This window comes from Arachis stenosperma, chromosome 10 (assembly GCF_014773155.1).
Source record: "Arachis stenosperma cultivar V10309 chromosome 10, arast.V10309.gnm1.PFL2, whole genome shotgun sequence".
Lineage (NCBI taxonomy): Eukaryota > Viridiplantae > Streptophyta > Magnoliopsida > Fabales > Fabaceae > Arachis > Arachis stenosperma.
The window spans coordinates 86,383,490-86,403,891 of NC_080386.1; the positions used below are offsets into that span (position 1 = coordinate 86,383,490).

General features: G+C 37.2%; 1 pseudogene; it reads left to right on the forward strand.

Moving 5' to 3' along the window:
* The window catches only part of LOC130957298 (probable ADP-ribosylation factor GTPase-activating protein AGD6), a 43,558-nt pseudogene that overhangs the window by 10,863 nt on the left and 12,293 nt on the right, over window positions 1–20,402 (forward strand).

Consider the following 20,402-nt stretch of genomic DNA (forward strand, 5'->3'; position numbering starts at 1 on the left):
TGATGCCTCCAGACGATTAGCCGTGCAGTGACAGCGCATAGGACCATTTTCCCGAGAGGATTAAAAGTAGCCATTGATGATGGTGATGCCCTACATACAGCTTGCCATGGAAAGGAGTAAGAAGGATTGGATGAAAGCAATAAGAAAGTAGAGATTCGAAAGGATTCTAGCATCTCCACACGCCTATCTGAAATTCCCACTATTGATTTACATAAGTATTTCTATCCTATTTTATTTTCTGTTTATTTTTATTAATCATATTTGATTTTCTAAATTCCATAATTTTATCCTCCTGACTGAGATTTACAAGGTGACCATAGCTTGCTTCATACCAACAATCTCTGTAGGATCGACCCTTACTCACGTAAGGTATTACTTGGATGACCCAGTACACTTGCTGGTTTAGTTGAATGAAGTTGTGATCATAAATTCCAATAGAGCCAATTTTTAAATCTCATGCAAATACAAAGAGGATCACAATTTCGTCCACCAGTCTCCTACGGCGTGTTCATGTGCCTCGAGTGCTCCGGCAAGCACCGCGGCCTCGTTGTCCACTTCTCCTTCATCAGATCCGTCACCATGGACTCCTGGTCCGAAATCCAGATCAAGAAGATAAAGGCTGGCGACAATAAAGCCCTCAACGCCTTCCTCTCTCAGTACGTTATTCCAAAGGAAACTGATATTGTCACAAAGTACAACACCAACGCCGCCAAAATCTACTGCGACCGCATCCAGGCCCTCACCGAAGGCCGTCCCTGGCGCGATCCTCCCATTGTTAAGGAGGATCTCCGCTCCTCTGCCAAGAAACCTCCCTTGTCGCACACCGGCGGTGGCAGTGGTGGTGGAGGTTGGAGGCAGTCGAAATTGGAGGCCTCCGCCGCTAACAAGGAGAGCTTCTTTGCTCGGTAGATGGCAGAGAATGACACGAGGCCTGAGGGGCTCCCACCATCGCAGGGTGGAAAGTACGTCGGGTTCGGATCGAGCCCTGCCCCTTCGCAGAGGAACATAAACCCCCAAACGACTATCTCTCTGTCATTTCGCAGGTGGTTCTCGATTGTAGTGAATTGAGTGTGTTGTTTGTTAATTTGTTTATATTTGAATGGAGATGTGTTTCTCTTTGTGATTAGGGGATTGGTAAATTATCATTGGTTGCTGCATCTGCCGCTCAATCTGCTGCTAGTGTTGAAGAAACAAGTATGCGGGTTAATACATTTATCTCATTATATCAACTACCAAGTCTTAGGTGTTTATTCTTTTTTGTTTTTTTTTTTAATTTTTAATGTATAATGAGAAATTGAGATGTATAATATATAATGAATTTTATGGAAGCAGGATCACATTTGTACAACGAGATTGAAACATCTCTAAATAAGTGAGTGAATAGTTACTTTTATATGATATTGTAAATGAGCTTTTTCCTTTATTAGTTTACTAATTGAGTTATGTTTTTTTAGGGCTATTGAATAGATAGAATAGGCATTTGATCAAGTCAAAGACTTGGTTATTATTAGGTTAAGCTTCAATATCCAATTTTTTCAAACATGATTTGAATTTTTTTTTAAGTATTTATAATTTTGATGAACTAATTATATTTGTATGCGCTATAATCTTTTACTTAAATGACTCAAATAAAAAATAATTTGAGGTTTATTTTAGTATACTGAAAAAATTGGTATTCTAAACTCGTCGATGATGGTGACAAATTAAAGACTATATTGCGACTAAAATATTTGTGAGATACTTTTAGATTTGTTACTAGTTTAAAAGGAATTTGTGATGATATTTTGCGATAGTATTGCAACTAATTAACTACATGTTATTTCCTAGCAAATTGACGACTATTTCATAACTCTACTTTCTCATTTCGAATAGCTTTGGTTTAGCGACAACATTCCTACAAATTTGATTAAGGATTTTCAAAGATTAGCTATAGATTTGCTACAAGATGTGACAGATTTGCGATCATATTAGCGGACAACTTGCGACGAGCTAGGTTCGAAAAAATTTCTCGCTAATTAGCGTCAACTAAGCATTCTATTTTGTCTACGAAGTTAGCTTGCATTTAGCGATGACTCTGCTACATTAGAGTTTGTCGCTAATTAGCGACTACCGTTTAGTCTATTTTTTCTATGGAATTAGCTTTTACTTTAATGATGGATTTGTGACTATCTATTCAGTAGCTAAAAAATTTTCCGATGAATTAGCGACTATTGTGTTTGCCTCACTAATCTGCGACTTGTAATTAGCGAGGAAAGCATTAGTTGTTAGGCGGTAGCTAATCCGTCACGAATTCTATTTTGCGTCAGATTAGCGACGATTTTACGACTCTTTTTGTAGTAGCTAATCGGCCATATTCTTGTAGTGCATAATTGTCAAAAAAAAAATCCAATTTGATTAGCTATTTAACTCTGTTGATTAACAGAAGAAAATTTGGTTGCTGCTTCTTTTATTTTGTTTTATTACTTCTAGAATAATTTTGTTTATGGTTGATGGTACTTTGTTAAATTTTTAGAATAATTTTGTTGATTTTGAAAAACTAAATTACACAGTGATGCGAATAACTACAAGAAATTTTCTTTTTTGGAGATAATCTACTTCATAAGAATTTCTAAAGAATTTGATGGTATATTTTTTTATGGCTAAAGTTTTATTTTGTTTTATGTAATTTATACTGTATGTGATTCCTGAGTTTATTTAGTTAAAAATTTATTGAATTTAAATATTGAAAACTATATATTAATTTTTTCATAATTTTATTTTATATTTAACTAAATCGGTTAAATTACGCTTAGATCATTGAATTCCGGTTGAATTACAGTTAGACTATTGAATCGGTCATTCTACCAGTTTATTGACCAATTCTCGCAACTTTGGTTGTGATCCCTATGATTAGTTTGTGTTCTTAAATATTGACCTAGCATGCAAAGTTCTGAAAATCGGTTCGAACCAATCGGTCGAAACTGATCAAATTACAAACTGATAAATATACAGTTTGAACTAAAGTCAAAACCGAAAATTTAAGAAATTGATATTGAACCCTCGAACTGACCAAAAACTGATTGATCGAAGTGAACCAGAACTCAGCCAGTTTTCTGAATTTTAGCAAAAATGGCCCCGTATGATTAAGTGTGTGTTTGGATTACAGTTTGCAAACGGGAGTTTGTACAAAATTGATTTTGCAAACTTGATTTTGATGAAAAGTAAGTTTATATTGAAGTGATTTATGTTTGGCTATCTTTATATCAAAATAGATTATAGTATAATAAATATTGTTTGGATTACACTATTCAAAATCACTTTTAGATGAAAAATTACTAAAATAGACATCAAGATTTATTTATTTCACTTTTTTTTTGTTTACAAAGCTAAAACAAGATTCAGAGGTGACACTAGAAACTCATACACTAGAAGTTGACATTTTTTTAACTAAACTTAAAAGTGTCTCAAATTCGCATAATAAGAATGAACACTACAAGATTTCTATTTATTTATGGAATTTTTTTTATGGAGGTTTTTTAAAACCTCCCCGATCTATTTTATTTGTGGCATAATCTGAAACTCCCATTAATTACTGCTAGTTAAAATTTAAAAATCTCAAGTCCAAAATAGTCCAAAATCCAAATCAATGTTTATGTGAGATCTGAAACCCTAGATCTACCGCCACCACTTTCATCTCTTCTCCATTATCACCATCAAGCTCGCTCCAGTGTTCGAGATCAGAGGGAGAGTAAGCTCGCCACTGTCACCATTCATGTCCTGGTCGTTGCCGCCATTGATGAGCGGATAATTTATACGCTTTTTGGCATTGTTTTTAGGTAGTTTTTAGTAAGTTCAAGCTACTTTTAGGGATGTTTTCATTAGTTTTTATGTTAAATTCACATTTCTGGACTTTACTATGAGTTTGTGTGTTTTTCTGTGATTTCAGGTAATTTCTGGCTGAAATTGAGGGACTTGAGCAAAACTCTAAAAAAGGCTGACAAAAGGACTGCTGATGCTGTTGGAATCTGACCTCCCTGCACTCAAAATTGATTTTCTGGAGCTACATAACTCCAAATGGCGCGCTCTCAACGGCGTTGGAAAGTAGACATCCAGAGCTTTCCAGCAATATATAAGAGTCTATACTTTATTCGGGAATTGATGACGTAACTTGGCGTTGAACGCCAAGTACATGCTGTTGTCTGGAGTTAAACGCCAGAAAAACGTCATGATCCGGAGTTGAACGCCCAAAACACGTCATAACTTGGAGTTCAACTCCAAGAGAAGCCTCAGCTCGTGGATAGATCAAGCTCAGTCCAAACATACACCAAGTGGGCCCCGGAAGTGGATTTATGCATCAATTACTTACTCATGTAAACCCTAGGAGCTAGTTTATTATAAATAGAACATTTAACTAATGTATTTGACATCTTGGGACGATTAGTTCTCAGATCATGGGGGCTGGCCATTCGGCCATGCCTGAACCTTTTACTTATGTATTTTCAACGGTGGAGTTTCTGCACACCATAGATTAAGGGTGTGGAGCTCTGCTGTACCTCAAGTATTAATGCAATTCTATTTTCTTTTATTCAATTCTCTCTTATTCTTATTCCAAGATATTCACTCGTACCCAAGAACATGATGAATGTGATGATTATGTGACGCTCATCATCATTCTCACCTATGAACGCGTGTGATTGACAACCACTTCCGTTCTACATGCAATAGAGCTTGAATGTGTATTTCTTAGATTCCCCAACAGAATCTTCGTGGTATAAGCTAGAATTGATGGCGGCATTCATGAGAATCCGGAAAGTCTAAACCTTGTCTGTGGTATTCCGAGTAGGATTCCGGGATTGAATGACTGTGACGAGCTTCAAACTCCTGAAGGCTGGGCGTGATGACAAACGCAAAAGAATCAAGGGATTCTATTCCAACCTGATTGAGAACCGACAGATGATTAGCCGTGCTGTGACAGAGCATAGGAACGTTTTCACTGAGAGGATGGGATGTAGCCATTGACAACAGTGATGCCCTACATACAGCTTGCCATGGAAAGGAGTAAGAAGGATTGGATGAAAGCAATGAGAAAGTAGAGATTCAAGAGGAGTACAGCATCTCCATATGCCTATCTGAAATTCCCACTATTGATTTACATAAGTATTTCTATCCCTTTTTATTTTATTTATCTTTATTTATCCAATCTAATCACATTTGACTTTATGAGTCCACTTAACTGGGATTTACAAGATGACCATAGCTTGCTTCATACCAACAATCTCCGTGGGATCGACCCTTACTCACGTAAGGTATTACTTGGACGACCCAGTGCACTTGCTGGTTAGTTGAACGGAGTTGTGACTTCAAATAGAGCCAATTATTAAATTTCATACAAATACAAAGAGTATGTGATCACAATTTCGTCCACCAAGTTTTTGGCGCCGTTGCCGGGGATTGTCCGAGTATGGACAACTGGCGGTTCATCTTGTTGCTCAGATTAGGTAATTTTCTTTTCAAAAAGTTTTCTAAAATCTTTCAAAAATATTTTTTTTATTATTTTCGTTTTTTTTAATATAATTTTCGAAAAAAATAATAAAAATACAAAAAAATCATAAAATCATAAAAAACCAAAAATATTTTGTGTTTCTTGTTTGAGTCTTGAGTCAATTTTTAAGTTTGGTGTCAATTGCATGCTTTAAAAATTTTTCTTGCATTTTTTTTTTAAATTCATGCATTCATGGTGTTCTTCATGATCTTCAAGTTGTTCTTGACAAGTCTTCTTGTTTGATATTGATGTTTTCTTGTTTTGTGTTGTTTGTTGTTTTTCATATGCATTTTTCGTTTGTTAGAGTGCATGCATTAAAGATTTCTAAGTTTGGTGTCTTGCATGTTTTCTTTGCATCAAAAATTTTTCAAAATTATGTTCTTGATGTTCATCATGATCTTCAAAGTGTTCTTGGTGTTCATCTTGACATTTATAGTGTTCTTTCATGCATCTTGTGTTTTGATCCAAAATCTTTATGTTTTGGGTCATTTTTGTGTTTTTCACTCTCATCATAAAAAAAAAATTTCAAAAATCAAAAAATTAACTTTTCCTTTTTTAACTCCTAATTTTCAAAAATTTGAGTTGACTTAGTCAAAAATTTTAAAAATTAGTTGTTTCTTACAAGTCAAGTCAAATTTTCAATTTTAAAAATCTTATCTTTTCAAAACTTTTTCAAAAACTAAATCTTTTCCTTTTTTTATTATTAATTTTCGAAATTTTTTTTAAAATATTTTTCAAAATCTTTTTCTTATCTTTTACATCATATTTTCGAAAATTAGCTAACAAGTAATGTGATTGATTCAAAAATTTGAAGTTTGTTACTTTCTTGTTAAGAAAGGTTCAATCTTTAAATTCTAGAATTTTATCTTTTAGTTTCTTGTTAGTCAAGTAATTAATTTTAATTTTAAAATCAAATCTTTTTCAAAATATCTTTTTTTATCTTTTTAATCATATCTTTTTATCTTATCTTTTATATTATATCTTTTTCAAAATTTTATCTTTTTCAAAAAAAATTTTGATTTCAAAATATCTTATCTAACTTCTTATCTTCTTATCTTTTCAAATTTGATTTTAATATCTTTTTCAACTAACTATTTGACTTTTTGTTTGTTTCCTATCTTTTTCAAAACCAACTAACTACCTATCCCTCTCTAATTTTCGAAAATACCTCTCTCTTTTTTAAAAAAAAATCTTTTTAATTGTTTTGAATTTTAATTTTAATTATATCTTATCTTTAATTTTTGAAAATTACTAACCACTTTTTCAAAATTATTTCGAATTCTATCTCTCCCCTTTCTCTATTTATTTATTTATTTACTAACACTTCTCTTCACCTCTCTTCATCTCAAATCACTACCTCTTTCCTCAACCATTCTTCTTCAATACTCTGCCCTTTCTTTTTCTACTAACAATAAGGATCCTCTTTACTGTGACATAGAGGATTTCTCTTTCTTTTTTCTTTTTCTCTTCTCTGTCACATGAGTAGGAATAAGGATAGGAACACCAAAATTACTAGGAATCATTCAACAGAAGCAAGGAAGAGACATAAAGGAGCTCAAAAAGCACCATTGGACCTTCAAGAAGGCGCCACCTTCACTCAGGTGGATTCATTCCTTGTTCTTATTTCTTTCTGCTTTTCGGTTTTTATGTTGTGTTTATCTATGTTTTGTGTCTCTACTTCATGATCATTAGTATGTAGTAACTATGTCTTAAAGCTATGAATAAATTCCATTAATCCTTCACCTCTCTTAAAAGAAAAATGTTTTAATTCAAAAGAAAAAGAAGTACATGAATTTCGAATTTATCCTTGAATTTAATTTAATTATATTGATGTGGTGACAATACTTTTTGTTTTCTGAATGAATGATTGAACATTGCATAATTTTGATCTTGTTGTTCATGAATGTTAAAATTGTTGGCTCTTGAAAGAATGATGAACAAAGAGAAATGTTATTGAGGATCTGAAAAATCATGAAATTGATTCTTGAAGCAAGAAAAAGCAGTGAAAAAGAAGAAGCTTGTGAAAAAAAATTGCAAAAAAAAAATTTAGAAAGAAAAAGAAAAAGCAAGCAGAAAAAGCCAATAGCCCTTAAAACCAAAAGACAAGGGTAAAAAGGATCCAAGGCTTTGAGCATCAATGGATAGGAGGGCCCAAGGAAATAAAATCCAGGCCTAAGCGGCTAAATCAAGCTGTCCCTAACCATGTGCTTGTGTCATGAAGGTCCAAGTGAAAAGTTTGAGACTGAGTGGTTAAAGTCGTGATCCAAAGCAAAAAAGAGTGTGCTTAAGAGCTCTGGACACCACTAACTGGGGACTCTAGCAAAGCTGAGTCACAATCTGAAAAGGTTCACCCAGTTATGTGTCTGTGGCATTTATGTATCCGGTGGTAATACTGGAAAACAAAGTGCTTAGGGCCACGGCCAAGACTCATAAGTAGCTGTGTTCAAGAATCAACATGCTTAACTAGGAAAGTCAATAACACTATCCAAAATTCTAAGTTCCTAGAGAAGCCAATCATTCTAAACTTCAAAGGAAAAAGTGAGATGCCAAAACTGTTCAGAAGCAAAAAGCTACAAGTCCCGCTCATCTAATTATAATTAATATTCATTGATATTCTGGATTTATAGTATATTCTCTTCTTTTTATCCTATTTGATTTTCAGTTGCTTGCGGACAAGCAACAATTTAAGTTTGGTGTTGTGATGAGCGGATAATTTATACGCTTTTTGGCATTGTTTTTAGGTAGTTTTTAGTAAGTTCAAGCTACTTTTAGGGATGTTTTCATTAGTTTTTATGTTAAATTCACATTTCTGGACTTTACTATGAGTTTGTGTGTTTTTCTGTGATTTCAGGTAATTTCTGGCTGAAATTGAGGGACTTGAGCAAAACTCTGAAAAAGGCTGACAAAAGGACTGCTGATGCTGTTGGAATCTGACCTCCCTGCACTCAAAATGGATTTTCTAGAGCTACAGAACTCCAAATGGCTCGCTCTCAACGGCGTTGGAAAGTAGACATCCAGAGCTTTCCAGCAATATTAATAGTCCATACTTTATTCGGGAATTGACGACGTAACTTGGCGTTGAACGCCAAGTACATGCTGCTGTCTGGAGTTAAACGCCAGAAAAACGTCATGATCCGGAGTTGAACGCCCAAAACACGTCATAACTTGGAGTTCAACTCCAAGAGAAGCCTCAGCTCGTGGATAGATCAAGCTCAGTCCAAACATACACCAAGTGGGCCCCGGAAGTGGATTTATGCATCAATTACTTACTCATGTAAACCCTAGGAGCTAGTTTATTATAAATAGAACATTTAACTAATGTATTTGACATCTTGGGACGATTAGTTCTCAGATCATGGGGGCTGGCTGATGAGCGGATATTTTATACGCTTTTTGGGGATAATTTCATGTAGATTTTAGTATGTTTTAATTAGTTTTTAGTTAAATTTTATTAGTTTTTAGGCAAAAAATCATATTTTTGGACTTTACTATGAGTGTGTGTATTTTTCTGTGATTTCAGGTATTTTCTGGCTGAAATTGAGGAAGCTTTGCAAAAATCTGACTTAGGCTGAAAAAGGACTGCTGATGCTGTTGGATCCTGACCTCCCTGCACTCGAAATGGATTTTTTGGAGCTACAGGAGTCCAATTGGAGCGCTCTCAACGGCGTTGGAAAGTAGACATCCAGGGCTTTCCAGCAATATATAATAGTTCATACTTTTCGCGAAGATAGACGACGTAACTTGGCGTTGAACGCCAAGTACATGCTGCTGTCTGGAGTTAAACGCCAGAAAAACGTCATGATCCGGAGTTGAACGCCCAAAACACGTCATAACTTGGAGTTTAATGCCAAGAAAGGCCTCTACTCGTGGATAGCTTTAGTCTCAGCCCCAGCACACACCAAGTGGGCCCCAGAAGTGGATTTCTGCACCAATTATCTTAGTTTACTCATTTTCTGTAAACCTAGGTTACTAGTTTACTATTTAAACAACTTTTAGTGACTTATCTTGTACCGGATGACATTTTCAGATCTGAATTACATACTTTTGACGGCATGAGTCTCTAAACTCCATTGTTGGGGGTGAGGAGCTCTGCAGCGTCTCGATGATTTAATACAATTCCTTTGTTTTCCATTCAAACACGCTTGTTCTTATCTTAGATGTTTATTCGCGCTTAATTATGAAGAAGGTGATGATCCGTGACACTCATCACCTTCCTCAATCCATGAACGTGTGCCTGACAACCACCTCCGTTCTACATCAGACTGAATGAATATCTCTTAGATTCCTTAATCAGAATCTTCGTGGTATAAGCCGGATTGATGGCAGCACTCATGAGAATCCGGAAAGTCTAAACCTTGTCTGTGGTATTCCGAGTAGGATTCCGGGATTGAATGACTGTGACGTGCTTCAAACTCCTGAGGGCTGGGCGTTAGTGACAGACGCAAAAGAATCAATGGATTCTATTCCAACCCGATTGAGAACCGACAGATGATTAGCCGTGCTGTGACAGAGCATAGGAACGTTTTCACTGAGAGGATGGGAAGTAGCCATTGACAACGGTGACACCCTACATAGAGCTTGCCATGGAAGGAGCCTTGCGTGTATTGAAGGATTTCAAGGAAAAGTTGAAGTCAAAGGACAAAGCATCTCCAAAACTCCAACATATTCCCCAGTACTGCACAACAAGTAACTCTATTGTTCTCGTTTATCTTTCCAATCAAATCTAATAATTCCAACTTACAATTTTAAACACTTTGACATCCTAACTAAGATTAGTAAAATAAATATTGATTGCTTCAAACCAATAATCTCCGTGGGATCGACCCTTACTCACGTAAGGTATTACTTGGACGACCCAGTGCACTTGCTGGTTAGTTGTGCGAATCACAAATTCGTGCACCAAGTTTTTGGCGCCGTTGCCGGGGATTATTGAGTTTGGACAATTGAAGGCTTATTTTATTTCTTAGATTAGGAATAATTCCTTTTTGTTGTTATAGAGTCATCAAATTTTGATAGGATAATTTATTTTCAAAATTTTTTTTTTCTCTTTCTTTTCAAAATATATTATTTTTCTTTATTAGTTGCTAATTTTCGTGAGTTTAGTGTCTTGTTCTAAGTTTGGTGTCAATTGCATATCTTATATTTTTCTTTAAAATTTTCGACTTGTGTTCTTTGTTCTTCATTGATCTTCAAGTTGTTCTTGTTTATTTTTCTTGTTTGATCTTTAATTTTTCTTGTTCTGTGTCTTTTCTTGTTTTTCTTGTGCTTTTTCAAAACATTAGTTTTCAAAAATTTATTTTATCCATAAAAATAATACATCTTTAAAATACGTTACATTTTTAACTCAGTTGGTTATAGCGTTGGCTTATGTTCTTGGCAATTGGGCACCTTCTTTTTAAAATCTTTTTTTTCAAAAATAATTTTTCTTGATTTAATCTTGTGCCAAACTTTAAGTTTGGTGTTTTCTTGTTAATCTTTTTATAATTTTCGAAAATTTTATTAAAGTTTTCTAAAAATCTTAAGTTTGGTGTTCTTCCTTTTGTTCTTGGTGTTCTTGTGAATCTTCAAGGTGTTCTTGAGTTTTTCTTGTGTCTTGATCTTAAAATTTTTTAAGTTTGGTGTTCCTTGGTGTTTTCCCTCCAAAAATTTTCGAAAAATAAGGAGCATTGGATCTAAAAATTTTAAGTCTTGTGTCTTTTATGTGTTTTTCTCTTTCATCATAAAATTCAAAATTCAAAAAATTTTATTTTCTAACTAATTTTGAACTACATTTTTCGAAAATTTTAGATAAAAATTCAATTTTCAATTTCAAAATATTTTCACTTTCTTTTATTTATTTCGTTTTTATTTTATTTTATAAAAAATTAATTTTTATAAAATAAATAATATCAACATATATACCATTTCTTTTATTCCAACATGGAATTAAGTGGGAATGAACAGTCCAAGAGGACTCTGGGGTCATATGCTAACCCCACTACTGCTTCATATGGGAGTAGTATCTGTATACCCTCCATTGGAGCTAGTAGCTTTGAGTTGAATCCTCAGCTCATTATCATGGTGCAGCAAAATTGTCAGTATTCTGGTCTTCCACATGAAGAACCTACAGAGTTTCTGGCACAATTTTTGCAAATTGCTGACACAGTACATGATAAGGAAGTGGATCAGGATGTCTACAGATTATTACTGTTTCCATTTGCTGTAAGAGATCAAGCTAAGAGGTGGTTAAATAACCAGCCTAAGAACAGCATAAAAACATGGAAGCAGCTGTCAGAAAAGTTCCTGAATCACTATTTCCCTCCAAAACGGATGACACAGCTAAGGCTAAGCATCCAAGGCTTCAAACAAGGGGATAATGAATCTCTTTATGATGCCTGGGAGAGATACAGAGAGATGCTAAGAAAATGCCCCTCTGAAATGTTTTCAGAATGGGTGCAATTAGACATCTTCTACTATGGGCTTACAGAAAAAGCTCAGATTTCTCTAGACCACTCAGCTGGTGGATCTATACATATGAGAAAAACAATTGAAGAGGCTCAAGAGCTTATTGATACAGTTGCCAGAAATCAACATCTGTACCTAAGCAGTGAATCTTCTTTGAAAGAAGAAGCTAAAACAGTAACTGCAGAACTCAGTCCAGTGGATCAGGCTAATGAATTCAATCAGCAATTAGACTTTCTAACTCAGCAGCTAGCCGAATTCAAGGAAATATTACAAGAAACAAGAATGGCTAACAGGAACATGGAAGTACAATTAAAGCAGACAGAAAAGCAACTGTCAAAACAAATAACAGAAGAATGCCAAGCAGTTCAATTAAGAAGTGGGAAAACATTAAATACCTCACTTCAAAGCAACAGGAAGCTAAGAAATGAACAGATGGCCAATCAAAATCCCTCTGAGGACAATCAGAGCCCAGAGAAGAATAATGCTGGCGCTGAACGCCCAGCCCATGCTCATTCCTGGCGTTCAACGCCAGAAACAAGCATGGATCTGGCGTTGAACGCCCAAAGGGAACATGGTTCTGGCGTTCAAACGCCAGTAACAAACAAGGAGGTGGCATCTAACGCCACTCCAGCTTCCACCCCTGGCATTCAAATGCCAGTGGGGGATCAGTCACATGCAAGTGCTGGTGACAACCCTTCTAAAAAGGCTTCCCAATCCACTCCTGTAGGTAATAAACCTGCAGCAACTAAGGTTGAGGAATACAAAGCCAAAATGCCGTATCCTCAAAAACTCCGCCAAGCGGAACAGGATAAGCAATTTGCCCGCTTTGCAGACTATCTCAGGACTCTTGAAATAAAGATTCCGTTTGCAGAAGCACTTGAGCAAATACCCTCTTATGCTAAGTTCATGAAAGAGATCTTAAGTCATAAGAAGGATTGGAGGGAAACTGAAAAAGTTTACCTCACTGAAGAATGCAGTGCAGTCATTCTGAAAAGCTTACCTGAGAAGCATAAAGATCCTGGGAGCTTTATGAAACCATACACATTAGAGGGTGTTTGCACCAAGCAAGCTTTATGTGATCTTGGGGCAAGTATCAACCTAATACCTGCATCTACTATCAGAAAGCTTGGTTTAGCTGAAGAAATCAAACCAACCAGGATATGTCTTCAACTTGCTGATGGCTCAATTAAATACCCATCAGGAGTGATTGAGGACATGATTGTCAAGGTTGGGCCATTTGCCTTTCCTACTGACTTTGTGGTACTGGAAATGGAGGAGCACAAGAGTGCAACTCTCATTCTAGTAAGACCTTTCCTAGCAACTGGCCGAACCCTCATTGATGTCCAAAAAGGGGAAGTAACCTTGAGAGTCAATGAGGAGGAGTTTAAGTTGAATGTTGTCAAAGCCATGCAACATCCAGACACCCTGAATGATTGCATGAGTGTTGATATTATTGACTCTCTGGTAAGAGAAGTCAATATGGCTGAGAGTCTTGAATCAGAGCTAGAGAACATCTTCAAAGATGTTCAGCCTGATTTGGAGGAATCAGAGAAGATAATAGAACCTCTGAAAATCCCTCAAGAAGAGGAGAAACCTCCAAAACCCGAACTCAAACCATTACCACCATCCCTGAAATATGTATTTCTGGGAGAAGGTGACACCTTTCCTGTAATCATAAGCTCTACCTTAGAGCCACAGGAAGAGAAAGCACTAATTCAAGTGCTAAGGACACACAAGACAGCTCTTTGGTGGTCCATCAGTGATCTTAAAGGCATTAGTCCAGCCAGATGCATGCACAAGATCCTATTAAAAGGTGACGCCAAGCCTGTGGTCCAACCACAAAGGCGGCTGAACCCAGCCATGAAGGAAGTGGTGCAGAAGGAGGTCACTAAATTACTAGAGGCTGGGATTATTTATCCTATTTCTGATAGCCCCTGGGTGAGCCCTGTCCAAGTTGTCCCTAAGAAAGGTGGCATGACAGTGATTCATAATGAAAAAAATGAACTGGTTCCTACAAGAACAGTTACAGGGTGGCGTATGTGCATTGATTATAGAAGGCTCAATACAGCCACCAGAAAGGATCATTTTCCTTTACCATTCATAGACCAGATGCTAGAAAGACTAGCAGGTCATGAATACTACTGCTTCCTGGATGGATATTCAGGTTATAATCAAATTGCAGTAGATCCCCAGGATCAGGAGAAAACGGCATTCACCTGCCCATCCGGAGTATTTGCATACAAAAGGATGCCATTTGGCCTGTGCAATGCACCTGCAACTTTTCAGAGGTGCATGCTCTCAATTTTCTCTGATATGGTGGAAAAATTCCTGGAAGTCTTCATGGATGACTTTTCAGTATTTGGAGACTCATTCAGCTCCTGCCTTAACCACTTAGCACTTGTTCTGAAAAGATGCCAAGAGACTAACCTGGTTTTAAACTGGGAAAAGTGTCACTTTATGGTGACTGAAGGAATTGTCCTTGGGCACAAAATTTCGAACAAGGGAATAGAGGTGGATCAAGCTAAGGTAGAGGTAATTGAAAAATTACCACCACCTGCCAATGTTAAGGCAATCAGAAGCTTTCTGGGGCATGCAGGATTCTATAGGAGGTTTATAAAGGATTTTTCAAAAATCGCTAAACCTCTGAGCAACCTACTAGCCACTGACACGCCATTTATCTTTGATAAAGAGTGTCTGCAAGCATTTGAGACTCTGAAAGCTAAATTGGTTACAGCACCAATCATCTCTGCACCAGACTAGACATTACCATTTGAATTAATGTGTGATGCCAGTGACCATGCCATTGGTGCAGTGTTGGGACAAAGGCATGACAAGCTTCTGCACGTCATTTACTATGCCAGCCGTGTTTTAAATGACGCACAGAAGAATTACACAACCACAGAAAAAGAACTACTTGCAGTAGTTTACGCCATTGATAAATTCAGATCCTATTTAGTAGGATCAAAAGTGATTGTGTATACAGACCATGCTGCTCTTAAATATCTACTCACAAAGCAGGATTCAAAACCCAGACTCATCAGATGGGTGCTGCTTCTGCAAGAGTTTGATATAGAAATAAGAGACAGAAAAGGGACAGAGAATCAAGTGGCAGATCACCTGTCCCGAATAGAACCAGTGGAAGGGGCGTCCCTCCCTCTCACTGAGATCTCTGAAACTTTTCCGGATGAGCAACTGTTTGCCATCCAGGAAGTGCCATGGTTTGCAGACATTGCAAACTACAAGGCAGTGAGATTCATACCCAAAGAGTACAGTAGGGTGCAATCAAAGAAATTAATCACAGATGCAAAGTACTATCTTTGGGATGAACCATATCTCTTCAAGAGATGTGTAGACGGAGTAATCCGTAGATGTGTGCCTAAAGAAGAAGCGCAAAAGATTTTGTGGCACTGCCATGGATCACAATATGGAGGACATTTTGGAAGTGAGCGAACAGCCACAAGAGTCCTCCAAAGTGGCTTCTATTGGCTTACTCTCTATAAAGATTCTCGAGCATTTGTGCTTAACTGTGACAGTTGCCAAAGATCAGGCAACCTACCTCACAGTTATGCCATGCCTCAACAAGGAATCTTGGAGATTGAGTTGTTTGATGTATGGGGTATTGACTTCATGGGACCCTTCCCACCATCATACTCAAACACTTATATTCTGGTGGCAGTGGATTATGTATCCAAATGGGTGGAGGCTATTGCAACACCCACCAATGACACTAAAACAGTGTTAAAATTCCTCCAGAAACACATCTTCAGCAGATTTGGTATCCCTAGAGTGCTAATTAGTGATGGGGGCACTCATTTCTGCAATAAACAGCTTTATGCTGCTCTGGTTCGTTATGGAGTTAGCCACAGGGTAGCTACTCCATATCATCCACAAACTAATGGGCAAGCTGAAGTCTCAAATAGAGAGCTCAAAGAATCCTGGAACGGACTGTAATTAACCGTAGAAGGGATTGGGCAAGAAGCTTGGATGATGCTCTGTGGGCATACAGAACAGCATTCAAGACCCCCATAGGGACCTCTCCATACCAGCTTGTGTATGGAAAGGCATGTCACTTGCCAGTGGAACTGGAACACAAGGCCTATTGGGCAACCAGATTCCTGAACCTTGATGCCAAGCTAGCCGGAGAAAAACGATTGCTCCAGTTAAATGAGCTAGAGGAATTTAGACTCAATGCTTTCGAAAATGCAAAGATTTACAAAGAGAAAGCGAAAAAATGGCATGATAAGAAATTGTCATCCAGAGTCTTTGAGCCGGGGCAGAAAGTTCTGCTATTTAACTCTAGGCTCAAATTATTCCCCGGGAAATTAAAATCCCGATGGAGAGGTCCATATGTCATTACAAACGTATCACCATATGGATACATAGAGCTTCAGGATAATGACTCTAACAAAAAGTTCATTGTTAATGGACAAAGAGTCAAACATTATCTTGAAGGCAATTTTGAGCAAGAATGCTCAAAACTGAGACTTAATTAAAACTCCGTAATGGTCCAGCTAATGACATTAAAGAAGCGCTTGCTGGGAGGCAACCCGGCCATTTACAAAGTTTATTTACTAATTAAATAAATTTTCTTTTTTTACAGGTATGTGTCCAAGTATCTTCAAAGGGTAAAAATAGCAATTGATTGAATTTACAGAGTTACAGGGAAATTTGGAAGCTCACTAGCGTGAAAAAGCCAGTAAGAAAGATTTTGGACGTTGAACGCCCAAAAGAAGCACCCACTGAGCGTTCAAAGCCAGTAAGGGTAGCCATCTGGGCGTTAAACGCCAGAAAGGAGCATCTTCTGGGTGTTGAACGCCAGAAAGAAGCACCTTCTGGGCGTTTAACGCCAGAGTGTTAGCATCCTGGGCGTTCAGAAAAACACCCAGTGACAAAGGACTTCCTGGCGTTCAACGCCAGAAAGAAGCATCAGCTGGGCGTTGAACGCCCAGGAGAAGCAGCATTTGGGCGTTAAACGCCCAAAACATGCATCGTTTGGGCGTTTAACGCCAGGATGGTGGGGAGGAGGTAAAATTCATTTTTCTTTACAATTTTTCTAATTTTTTATGTTTCAATTCATGATTTCTTGCATAAACATGTTTCAAAATGTCATTCTTCAAAATCAAATTAGTTTTCTAAGAACCCTAATTTCTAAAATCCCTTTTTTCAAAAATATCAAATGTATCTTAATTCATAAACACAAATCTTTTTCCAATCCAATTCTTTTTCAAATATTTTTAATTTCTTCTCATATCTTTTTCAACTCATCTTATCTTTTTTCGAAACTGCCTCTCCTTCTACTCCTCTCCTTTCCTTTCTTTTGCTTGAGGACAAGCAAACCTCTAAGTTTGGTGTGATTTGCCATGATCACTGAGTTAAAACTCATTAAGATCATGGCACCTAAGAGAACAGGAAGAGCAAGGATGTGAACTTAAGGGAGCTGAAGCGTCAGAAATTAATTCTTGAAGGCACCCCACAGACTAGAGGAACATCCACTTCCCAAAATACAGGTTGTTAAGTTCTAATTCTAGCTTTAACTCTGTGATAGTATTATTATAGGATTTTACCTTAGAAGTTATATAGGAGTAGTAGTAATTAGCATATCTATTTTGGCTTTATTTCCAATTAAGTTATAACTTATTTTTCTCATCATCATCAAACATGAATAAAATAGTAGATTTGTAGAATAAAGAGGCAATTTAATTTTTTCGAGTTCTTAATAAGGAAAATTCTAATTATTTATATGTGGTAGCAATACCTTTTGTCTTCTGAATGAATGCTTGAACAGTGCATATTTTTTATATTGAATTTTATGAATGTTAAAATTGTTGGCTCCTGAAAGAATGATGAACAAGAGAAATGTTATTGATGATCTGAAAAATCATGAAATTGATTCTTGAAGCAAGAAAAAGCAGTGAAAAAAAAAATCTTGCGAAAAAAAAATAATATTTGGATCAAAAGGAATAAAAGCCAAACAGCCCTTAAAACCAAAAGGCAAGGGTGAAAAGGATCCAAGGCTTTGAGCATTAATGGATAGGAGGGCCCAAGGAAATAAATCCAGGCCTAAGCGGCTAAATCATGCTGTCCCTAACCATGTGCTTGTGGCATGCAGGTCCAAGTGAAGAGCTTGATACTGAGTGGTTAAAGTCGTGATCCAAAGCAAAAGAGTGTGCTTAAGAACTCTGGACACCTCTAATTGGGGACTCTAGCAAAGCTGAGTCACAATCTGAAAAGGTTCACCCAATTATGTGTCTGTGGCATTTATGTATCCGGTGGTAATACTGGAAAACAAAGTGCTTAGGGCCACGGCCAAGACTCATAAAGTAGCTGTGTTCAAGAATCAACATACTAAACTAGGAGAATCAATAATACTATCTGAAGTCTGAGTTCCTATGGATGCCAACCATTCTGAATTTCAAAGGATAAAGTGAGATGCCAAAACTGTTCAGAAGCAAAAAGCTACAAGTCCCGCTCATCTAATTAGAATCTGAGCTTCACTTGAAACTCTGAGATATTATTGTTTCTTAATTTCTTTTCATCCTATTTTATTTATCTAGTTGCTTGAGGACAAGCAACAGTTTAAGTTTGGTGTTGTGATGAGCGGATATTTTATACGCTTTTTGGGGATAATTTCATGTAGATTTTAGTATGTTTTAATTAGTTTTTAGTTAAATTTTATTAGTTTTTAGGCAAAAATCATATTTCTGGACTTTACTATGAGTGTGTGTATTTTTCTGTGATTTCAGGTATTTTCTGGCTGAAATTGAGGAAGCTGAGCAAAAATCTGACTTAGGCTGAAAAAGGACTGCTGATGCTGTTGGATCCTGACCTCCCTGCACTCGAAATGGATTTTTTGGAGCTACAGGAGTCCAATTGGCGCGCTCTCAACGGCGTTGGAAATTAGACATCCAGGGCTTTCCAGCAATATATAATAGTCTATACTTTGCGCGAAGATAGACGACGTAACTTGGCATTGAACGCCAAGTACATGCTGCTGTCTGGAGTTAAACGCCAGAAAAACGTCATGATCCGGAGTTGAACGCCCAAAACACGTCATAACTTGGAGTTTAACGCCAAGAAAGGCCTCTACTCGTGGATAGCTTTAGTCTCAGCCCCAGCACACACCAAGTGGGCCCCAGAAGTGGATTTCTGCACCAATTATCTTAGTTTACTCATTTTCTGTAAACCTAGGTTACTAGTTTACTATTTAAACAACTTTTAGAGACTTATCTTGTACCGGATGACATTTTCAGATCTGAATTACATACTTTTGACGGCATGAGTCTCTAAACTCCATTGTTGGGGGTGAGGAGCTCTGCAGCGTCTCGATGATTTAATACAATTCCTTGTTTTCCATTCAAACACGCTTGTTCTTATCTAAGAGTTTATTCGCGCTTAATTATGAAGAAGGTGATGATCCGTGACACTCATCACCTTCCTCAATCCATGAACGTGTGCCTGACAACCACCTCCGTTCTACATCAGACTGAATGAATATCTCTTAGATTCCTTAATCAAATCTTCGTGGTATAAGCCGGATTGATGGCAGCACTCATGAGAATCCGGAAAGTCTAAACCTTGTCTGTGGTATTCCGAGTAGGATTCCGGATTGAATGACTGTGACGTGCTTCAAACTCCTGAGGGCTGGGCGTTAGTGACAGACGCAAAAGAATCAATGGATTCTATTCCAACCCGATTGAGAACCGACAGATGATTAGCCGTGCTGTGACAGAGCATAGGAACGTTTTCACTGAGAGGATGGGAAGTAGCCATTGACAACGTGACACCCTACATAGAGCTTGCCATGGAAGGAGCCTTGCGTGTATTGAAGGATTTCAAGGAAAAGTTGAAGTCAAAGGACAAAGCATCTCCAAAACTCCAACATATTCCCCAGTACTGCACAACAAGTAACTCTATTGTTCTCGTTTATCTTTCCAATCAAATCTAATAATTCCAACTTACAATTTTAAACACTTTGACATCCTAACTAAGATTAGTAAAATAAATATTGATTGCTTCAAACCAATAATCTCCGTGGGATCGACCCTTACTCACGTAAGGTATTACTTGGACGACCCAGTGCACTTGCTGGTTAGTTGTGCGAATCACAAATTCGTGCACCACTGGCCATTCGGCCATGCCTGAACCTTTTACTTATATATTTTCAACGGTGGAGTTTCTGCACACCATAGATTAAGGGTGTGGAGCTCTGCTGTACCTCAAGTATTAATGCAATTCTATTTTCTTTTATTCAATTCTCTCTTATTCTTATTCCAAGATATTCACTCGTACCCAAGAACATGATGAATGTGATGATTATGTGACGCTCATCATCATTCTCACCTATGAACGCGTGTGATTGACAACCACTTACGTTCTACATGCAACAGAGCTTGAATGTGTATTTCTTAGATTCCCCAACAGAATCTTCGTGGTATAA